Source organism: Lissotriton helveticus, chromosome 7 (genome assembly GCF_964261635.1).
Source record: "Lissotriton helveticus chromosome 7, aLisHel1.1, whole genome shotgun sequence".
In the NCBI taxonomy this organism is placed as follows: Eukaryota; Metazoa; Chordata; class Amphibia; order Caudata; family Salamandridae; genus Lissotriton; species Lissotriton helveticus.
In genome coordinates this window covers 138,901,459-138,911,713 of record NC_136068.1, presented here as the reverse complement: position 1 = coordinate 138,911,713, position 10,255 = coordinate 138,901,459, and the positions used below count along the sequence as shown (strand labels likewise).

The 10,255-nt window shown below is 47.6% G+C and overlaps 1 protein-coding gene across 3 annotated transcripts in view; it reads left to right on the top strand.

Moving 5' to 3' along the window:
• The first annotated feature begins 4,097 nt into the window (after positions 1-4,097).
• Positions 4,098-10,255, top strand: part of LOC144768244 (targeting protein for Xklp2-A-like) — a 267,670-nt gene continuing 261,512 nt past the window's right edge. For all 3 annotated transcript variants that reach the window (XM_078651761.1, XM_078651762.1, XM_078651760.1), the window contains exon 1: positions 4,098-4,240. The gene's annotated coding sequence lies outside the window, so the exon portion shown is untranslated. The remainder of the gene's footprint in view (positions 4,241-10,255) is intronic.

Sequence of the window (10,255 nt, the reverse complement as noted above, 5' to 3'; positions counted from 1 at the left end):
CCTCTTCCTCGGGCACTCAACGCCACTGGAGTGCTGAGAGCATACCTGTTACGTTCCGTTCCCCCTGAGTGTATATCCCGGTCACACATGGGAAGTTTGCCACTGTTGATTGAGGCTTTCTTCCCACCATTGAAAGGGTTTCTGTGAAACCGCTTAGCAAGATGGCGGCATAAGCGCTCCTGGACCTTAACGGTGAGCATGAAAGGTCGCAGCGGACATCATGGAGGGCTTCAAGTTCCGCCCTGCCCATTTAAAAGGACTAACAATAAGAAGCAAGAAAGAGTGTTGGTATACTAGAAACAGCCAGGGGCACCCCTGATGGATGAGGAGGGCTGTGGCACAAGACTGGAAGTGTGGGACAGGCTCTAAGAGCTAAGGGACTCTCCTAGAGAAAGTGAATTTACACCAACTCCTGGAGCCCTAGGCAAGACTGTTGAAAGAAAACAAAAACAAGAGTAAAAAATATCTCCAGCAAAGCCGACACTGTAGAGGGATGGCAGCAGGAAAATGGTGGGCACAGTCTTTAAAGCTGAAGCTGGGACATGCATATCACTAATCCTGTTGGCCCTAAGAAACCTGCAACAATTCATATCCATACTAATATAATAAAGAGAGAGAGACCAAACCTTTGAGGCGTGTAATCTCAGGAACCACAGCACCAATCACAACACCCAATACAGCGTTGGAAAGGGCAGTTGCAGCAGAAGGACATAGGCTATGCAGACGCCCACCATATACATTTAAAAGGTAAAAGAACCGTGCCAGCAAAGTAGTCCCTTGTGGGCGTGTCTGCGTTGTGCTGTGGGCGTGTGCTGGGGGGCGTGTGCTGGGGGGCGTGACAAACGCTGGGGGCGTGTGGTACGTTCCGCCCTTCCGCCCTATATATATATACATATATATATCCATACTAATATAATAAAGAGAGAGCCCAAACCTTTGAGGCGGGTAATCGCAGGAACCACAACACCAATCACAACACCCAATACAGCATTGGAAAGGGCAGTTGCAGCAGAAGGACATAGGCTATGCAGACGCCCACCATATACATTTAAAAGGTAAAAGTACCGTGCCAGCAAAGTAGTCCCTTGTGGGCGTGTCTGCGTTGTGCTGTGGGCGTGTGCTGGGGGCGTGACAAACGCTGGGGGCGTGTGGTACGTTCCGCCCTTCATGTCATGTCTCATATCGTGTGCTGTGGGCGTGTGCTGGGGGCGTGGGCGTGTGCGGGGGGCGGGATTACGGAAAAAAAAGCGAGCGGTGTGCCCAATATTTAATTGTTTTTTCTTCCCAGGTTCGGTACATTCCAGCTCCGGGTGTCCACCCTGCTCCCTTTAAATACCCCTGCACCCCATAATCATAACCCACCCTTACTCCTTAAAATACCCCAACACCATTAACCACTTCCATGCTAATGACAAGGTCAGCTCGTCATGCAGTTTACTGGAGCTGTGCTTATGACGAGTTGACCTTGTCATGAACAATGGGAATTCATGAAGCTGAGCACCCAGCGGGAATTGCCTTAGCAGGCAAGGTGTTAAACACTAACCCATCTTAACCCTATAAATATACCCTGTATCCCCAAACCTATCCCTAAACCCTAAAAATACCCCTGTACCCCAAAACTCAAACCTAGCCCTGAGCCCTAAAAATAGCCCTGTACCCCAAAACCCAAACCTAGCCCTGAACCCTAAAAATACCCCTGTACCCCAAAACCCAAACCTACCCCTGTACCCTAAAATACCCCTGTACCCCAAAACACAAACCTAGCCCTGAACCCTTAAAATACCCCTATACCCCAAAACCCAAACCTACCTCTGAACCCTAAAAATGCCCCTGTACCCCAAAACCCAAACCTAGCCCTGAACCATAAAAATAACCCTGTACCCCAAAACCCAAACCTACCCCTGAACCCTAAAATACACCTGTACCCCAAAACCCAAACCTAGCCCTGAACGCTAAAAATACCCCTGTACCCCAAAACCCAAACCTAGCCCTGAACCCTAAAAATACCTGTATACCCCAAAACCCAAACCTAGCCCTGAACCCTAAAAATACCCCTGTACCCCAAAACACATACCTATCCCTAAACCCTAAAACTACCCCTGTACCCCATAACCCAAAACTATATCTGAACCCTTAAAATACCCAAACACCCCAAAACATATACCTCAGCACCCCAAAACATATACCCCTATACCCATACTTACCTTATCCAAACATTTTAAAAAAACATGCTTTTACCATTCATGCATTTACAACGAATTTCGTTGTAAATGTATGCGTGGTAAAAGCATATAAAATGTAATGCCATGCGTTATAATGGCATTGCGGAGTCATGGTACTTTCGTAATGAAAGTATGCGGAGTGATGGTATGCGGAAAGAAAGTTGCGGAATAATGGGTGTTTACCCTCCCCCGGTAAGTACATTGGTGGCACGGCGGCCCACATCTCCAGCAACATACTCATATTTTTTCACCACCGATTTGAAAAATGCACAGGTCTCTCTCATTGATGGCCAGCACCGACATACACTTTTAGACACACCTCCCGCCACAAGTTCTAGAATTTCGAACTTTAGAGCTGGGGAGCTACGTTCGAATCTCGGCATCAGCTCAACATCCTGTGATTCCAGGCAAATCGCTTTGTCTCCCCGTGCCTACCACAAATGAATGTGTTCTTCTGTAATGTAAATTGTGCTCATGCCATGTTGTCGATTTCGCGCTATATAATATTGCAAGGAAAAATAAAGTAGGGAAACTCGAGTTCACACACTACTGAATACGCACTCTTAAGTGCATCAGCAGTGCACTGTGAATCGGAGCGTTTCACAGGCCTGTCACAAATAAGAAATGCTATCAAAACGAAATCCTACAAAACAATATACTACTGGCCGGCAGCAATTCATACCCGTACAACGTCGGGACGGGCTGCTAGTCTGAAATAAAGAAGGTAATTAACAAAATTATCTCAGTGTCAAAAGCAGTAGTCCACCTACCTACATAAAATACAAATTTGGAATCTGTAATCAGTGCTTGAAATGGAAAAATAGAAGTGCAGGTACTCTGTACTAGAGTACCTGCTTGTTTCTGAGAAGTGCCGGTACTCTCCAATTAAAAGTATTACGATTCCCTTGAGAAGTGCTGATACTCTCCCTCGCAAAATAAAAAAGTGCTGGTGCTCAGTACCGGCCCATTTAAAGCACTGTCTGTAATGTAACATGTGCTTTGCAGCAGGCATGTTAACCCTCTATGCTACTTTATGAGTCAAAACTGTGATTGGACAAAACACAGAACTCTCCCAGAAATGCATTCTGCAACAGCGTTATCTTACCGCTATTATACTCCCGCAAAACTGCTGGGCACACAAAGATCTCAGCATCAGGTGACTTGCGATATTTTAAACTGCAGCCTCTTTTTAACCAATCAGGTAAGATACAAAAGGTTTGCTGTCACATTTGTCCGTTTTGCAAACGGTGGCGTCTGCCACATACAAAAGGTAGCGAGGCGGGGGCGCGCACAAGAGGAGAATAAAATATTTTGTTACACAAATAAAATGATAATCAAATATCGTTTTCTTTTTTAGCTGCTGGCTCTGCCAGTGAGGGAGCTTCTTTGCTGCATTTAAAAAATAAAAATAAAGTAAATGTATAAGTAGATGGCCAGACTCGGCTTTTCGAACCCCGCCCCTTGTGACTCCATCACCTTCCTCTGCCATACCTCAACTCCCAATTCATGGGTTCCTAGAGTATTTGGTTTCCAATCCCAAAACTGCCTATACCAATAAAATACTTCCCCATACTATGTGAAGTTCCAGTGTACAACAGTCTGTTACAACATTTTCCTAAAGGAGGCCCTAGGACAGGCATGCTGTACCTCCTCTTTATTTTCTTTGTAGTTGTGTTCAACGAAATGTCTGCCTCCTGCCAGCCTACGCGGTGACGAACGAACCACGTTTCCCAAAACGCTTGCGCGCTGCGCATCGGCCGCCCAATGGGAAGCGACGCCGGTAACTGACCGCACCCCTATTGGTCCCGTGAGAGGGCGATGCTACGGGTTCAAATACGAGACAGGACGTCGTCTCAGAATACGTGCTTTCGAAGGACGCCGCGAGACAACCCAAGACAACCCTCACTGTTCGTGACCTTACTTTTCGTGACCTTACGCGAGTAACGACGCACCTGCTAGAGGTTCAAGGAGAACGAGCGACCCCTGCACTGACTGCGCGCTTTCCGGTGCACAGACAGGTTAGTCTTATTATTTTAGGGACGGGGCGGTGCAACCATGAATAATTGGGGCCACCTTATAGGTATTAAATTGTTAATCCATGTTTCCCTCTCGTCCGTTTTTTACGAGGCTTCTCTGTTCATGTGGATTCTACAGAGATCATCGCAACGTTTGGTACAGTTAGTTCCCGTATAAGTGGAATTTCCATTGGCCTGGGTGTATGCCTGTTCTGCACACACATTCCAGCAATTAAACTGCTCCAAAGCACGCGTTCCTCTCTGCCATGACTGTCGCAGAAACGTTCTAAGATCTTGTTGAGCAAAAAGTGGCGCCGTGTCACATTTGTACCTCTTAGAACATTTGTTGCTTCAATGGCCTAATGAACTTACTTTTTTTTTTTTCGTTCTTCCAAAAGCTCCCTGACAAATTGGCTTGTATGCCAAAAGATGCCCCATTAAACCGAAAAAGACAAACGCCAGAATGCAATTAGCTGTTTAAGAGGCTACGGTTGGCTGAAAGAATCCTGGGACCACCTGATAGCAAGTTGCATGCAGGTTCGTAAAGCCAATAGAGCTTGAAGGGCTTTTGCCTCCCCCTCTGTGTCTCAGCTTGAGCTGCTGTGTTATCGGCTGTGCAGTGTCTGGAGTCTTAGCGCAACCACACCCTGTTTTTAAAATGCAATTATTGCATGCCTTTTGTGCAGGGCCGTTTCTAGGTGTTTTGCCACCCTAGGCGAGAATTGAACAATGCCGCCCTCTCCTCCCTTTTACTACCGTCACTCCCCCCGCCATGAACAAACTACGCCTGCTGGTCCCAGTCACTCCCTGTTACAGTTAGCTGAGCGGAGTCCTGCACAGCCAGCCGGGCACCAGGGAGACCTGAGGAGAGCAGTGACGGCATACGCTCAGGCTGACCCTTTAAAATTAAATATATTTACAATGCAAGTAGTTCGGATATTACAGACCTGTTTGTGTGAGCCCCGCATTGATAACCTGTCTCCAGAAGCCCAGTCCGGCCGAGGGTGCATTGTGATGGGAGGGAGGCATCATGATGAGAGGTTGTTGTGGCGCAGGCTGCAAAACTAAACTTCAGAATCATAAAAGACGCCTCGCTCGCTCCGCTGGTGGGGCGGCCATGCCCTCTAAGTCCTGTCTCCCAGGCAAAATATGGACAATGTTGCAGTCCTGCGGCGCCATGAATTCCCGTGATGTCAGCCACGGAGATGGAGCCAGCTATAGTCGCTGAACCCCAGCCTATCCACAATTATTCGTTCAACACCGGGCAGACCAGCAATGCACTGCATGGTGTAGAGCAGCCCTGTCACACGCACTGCAGCTGCCAGAGCAGCTCGCGTCTGTGCTTTGATCAATGAATGACTTTAGCGCAGTCAGCTTTTCCCGCTTATCACCATCTTCACGAAGCCATATAAATTAGTGAACTTTCTAATATAGGGGGTGGGGATAGCGAGGGAATGTCGATTGTGTGCATATGTTTGCAATACGCACCGGAAACCTCGGTTCTCCTCCGTTGGGTCGAGCACACACACACACAGCACGAGAGGGAAGGTTGAGCGTGTGTGGGCTTGTAATATGCCATGTAGCGGGAACTCAAGGTCCTCTCGAGTTGGGTCGAAATGCGGGTTTTTTTTTTTTTACGTTGGTTCCCAGGCACGCAGGTATGGGTTGGGAGTGATGTCGGCATGGCGTGTACGACTCTCTCACAAAAGACTAAGCCTCGGCCCAGCTGACGCTGCTTCCTGGATTTGTGCCCTCAAGGCCCTTGACGAGTCCGACACAGGCCTTAATTTCCAATCCCGTGAAAGGCTCCCAGGCCAAAGTAGAGAGGTTCAGGCACTGTACCTTTTCCAGCCATTTTAATCAAGGGTGTACTCGAGTGTGTCAGATTCGAGGAATCCTGCAAGTAACCTTATGTGTAGTGTTTGTGGCATTCTTTGTTGGATGGCGGGTTGGACGCCAGGCTGACAGGCACCGCTGTGCTCCACCTGGGTGCTTCTGGTGCTATGTCATGGTGGCCTGGGGGTTGGGGGCGGGGCTGTGGGCCTGGGGTCTCAAGCAGAGCCCAGGGCGCCACAGCCTGTCTCCTCCTGCACAGGGTGGCCCTCCAGCATTCCCAGCCCACCCAGCTCCCGGTGTCCTGTGCCCAGGTCTAACCTCAGCACCCGGTGCCTCTCCGGGGCATGCTGTCCCAGTCTGGAGTGCAGAGTCCTGGCACTGCTTTGATACTGTCACAATGAGAGTGGAAGTTAGCAGTATTTCCAAACTCTGTTTTTGCCCGCCCCCCCCCCCCCCCCTTATGCCACCCTAGGTGGCTGCCTAGTCTTGCCTAATGGTAGAAACGGCCCTGCTTTTGTGAACTGGCAAACAAGGCTGTTTTTTTCGTAGATTCCTATCCCCTGGGTGCCCACTCTTCCCAGTCTTTACATTTCGTATCTTATTTTTACTGCTACAGTGTGAGAATGCATTTAGTGAAAAGGCATCTTAGGAGTAGGGATGCCAACATTCCAAAAGAACCGTGGGGGCAATTTGTTAGAGTATGCAAATGCCTTGCCCTGACTCTAGATAGGGTTGTAAATAACATATGTATTAATTTGTAACATTTCTTTCCTGTCTATATCCTTTAATTATTTAGTCATACATAAATTATTAATGAAACTCCAGAACACCTTTTGTATGTGTTTTCTATTCATAGTTGCTGTTTCAAGTATGTCTGGAAGTGCTAAAGATGTCTGATTTAGGTGACTTTTGCTTATTTTCGTATTGGCTGGTACATCAAAATATCTGTGGTGCCCATAGAAATTTGATCAGCTGGTAACCTTAATTAGGAGACTGAAAGGTTGCTGTGGGATCAGCACACTATTGCCTCCATCCCCAATTGATGCCCTAATGGCAATAGTTTAGCTTGTATCGGAAATCCCTACGCCAGCTGTCAATACATTGCAGAGTTACTCCTGTGCTCAGACAACTCACTCATCATTCTCACTGCTCAACATGCAGTCTCACCATTCATCCTTCTCCTACCCTGCACTCACATGAGCACACCGCTCACCCTGCACACACATGACACTACACTCACGGCGATCACACTGCATTCATGCAGTTACCCTGCACCCAAAATGTTCATCCTCTACTCACCATGGGGCAACACAAGCACCGTGCTCACCCTACACTCATGGCGACTCCATTGCACTTGTACCCCTTGCAGTGAACTCATGCCCTTCTCCCTCCAGTTACCCTGCGGTGACATGAGCACACCTCTAACCCTGCACTTGGGAAGTCACACTGCCCTTGCTCCACTTACCATGCACTTGTGCTTTTCACCCTGCACTTACACGAGCACACTACTTGTACTGCACTCATGGGACATGTCATTCACTGCTCGCTCCGCAATTTAATTCAAACAAGCACATCACTCACCATGCATTCATTCAATCTACTTTGCACTTTCACCTGCACCCAAACTTGTCGCATAACTCACCCTACTGTCACTTCCCTCACCCTGCTGTCACATAGGTCACTGTACATTCACATAGACACTCTTATTACACAGCTCACTTTGCACATAGTCAAGCACAGTGCTCTCCCTGGCATCACACTACTCGCCCTGCACTCAAACCTCTCAGCCTGCATAAATACATGCCCACCTCTGTTCATCTTGCCTGCTCGCAGAGACAAGAATGTGACAGAACTCATAGAGAGACCACTTAATTGTAACAAATGTCAAGGCAGTATATTATTTTTGAGTAGTGTATAGCGAATGTTTTATTAACCACTTGGCTGCTAAGGCTTTTCCCGTCCTGCGCTAACATTCTTAGAATACCATTATACATGACGAGTTGAGCATGCAAGAGGTTAAGTTTTGCTGAAAGGCATGGCAGGTTTAGCAGAAGCAGTAGGGCAAGATTTTGTAACCCAATAAAAGCAAATTGACTAACGGACGTGTGAGTGGCAGTGTGCGAAAAGATGCAGGGGAGATTGTCTGTTATGCGTGCAAGTGTGCGGCTGGTCTGGCATTTGGCAAGTTATTCTTGCCTTATGGACAAGGGCACTAATAGCATTTGGATGGGAGGTGTTACCTATGGCAAGCTGCAGGTCCTGACCTGCTTCTATTAAGACGCCATCATTGGCTGTGGTGACTCTCACTATCTGAGAAAGCTGCTAGCCCAGTCCTACCCAGCGGCAGGGACACAGAACACACACCAGCACACCTGGCCAAAGGCCCTGACATGATTCACCTAATTCTTGGCAAATGGGGGGGGGATCCATGGCAAAATGTTTTACCTGCTAGTTGAGAGAACTCGTAATTTTTCCTGTACTCATTTTATAGTGGGTGTCATCAGCAAAAGGCTGATCCTTGTATACCAGATGGAATTTTTAGTGGTACCCGTGACTGTAGTTGAAATATCCATGGTAAACTTCTGGCACTGTCATTTTGAATGTACTCCTTGGCTTAAGGGGCTCACCCACGGAAAAATGCTTGTCATGTCCCATTGCTGGGAGTAGTACTGGCTTTAGGGCGGTGCGAGCAGTGCAGGCGCACCTGGTGGTGACTTTGGTGGGTGTCTCAGTGTTTATTTAAAAATGGTACATGGTTTAACAGCACTTGAACTTATGAGGCAGGCAGTCTTCAGGCAAGATTGTCAAGATAACTCTGGTGATGTACCTAGTGGTGAGTTTGAATTTTGTATAGTGGCAGTTTTGTCTCATCTTAACATTGCTCAGAGGGTTAATGTACCTGTTGCAAAGAACATATACCATGCAGATCACACTTCTAAGTGTAAGTGAACAATGAGTAGCACTATAAAAATAAGTGTCAGAGGCTGTGGAATGATGAGGTGTACAGTTGGTGAGTGGTAGTGATGGAACTTATGGATTAGGTTATGGGGAGGAGGGCACCAAAAAAAGACTATAGTAACGGCTGCCACCAGTGCTCAAGCCGGTTGTGGCTTGGCTGCAGTCACGCAGGCAGCGATGGGTCCCCAATGGTAGGATTTATCTTGGTCTGCGACTTGCCAGCTCTGCATAGGCAGATTCTCCAGTATCGGTGCAGCGATGCATCCGCTTAACCCAGTGTGCTGTTGCACAGTAGGAAGGAGATATGTTCCTGAGGTGTTTCCATGCACAGGCTGATCTGAGCACTGACAGACCTGCTGATTTGGACTTTGATCGCTGCTCCAGCCAGTCTTCTGTGACCTCCGAATGAGTCGCCATGGTTCCTGCTTGGAAATGTTTCCAAAGAGACTGTAGGCCCACATGCCCTACATTATTCAGATCACACTTCACAGACGTTATGTTGAAGTCCCACCACCACCTGGGACATACTGCACTTGGCTTGTGCTGAACAATCACTTTCCTCATACAGGGTTTGCAGGCTCTTTACCTCAGCAAGCAGGCTGGCTTCTAGGTGCCTCAGCACAGTTGTACAGCTATACCAGCAAGGGATCAGCCTCTGGTCATGTCCCCTCGCCTTTAGGTAGTCCTCATCTGGAGAGCTGCTTTTGACAGGAGGCTTGACGCTAACCTGGTGCACCCACAATAGAGGCACAAACAGGTGACCTGTTTCTACACCTGGCTGTCATCCACCAACTGAACAGTGTAATCAAGGAAAAACAAAATGCTGTGCATCACTGTTAAATAGAAGTGTACCAATGAGGCCCTTAGTTTCATGATCATCAGCCATTTCAAGTGTTTGTGCCTTGTCTGGACCTTAATGGTATTACCAAGCCATTAAAGACATTGCCCTGGATGTAATATGATGTAGAAACTATGTAGGTCATTTCACTCTCATCCCAAATTGTCTTCATGTGTATTGGTATGACCCTTCTGTTCGATTATTTATTGGCCTTTGGGGTGGTGGAAGTGATTAAGACAATAGAGACCCTAGCCCGTAAAGGTGCACTGGAGCTTCTCAGCGGTGCTGCATAGTATTACATTGTGACATGGTCCGCATGAACCAAGATGTTTTTGTTTCCAGAGATAGTAAGAGACTGCCATTGCTTGCTGTCATGGGAATACCCA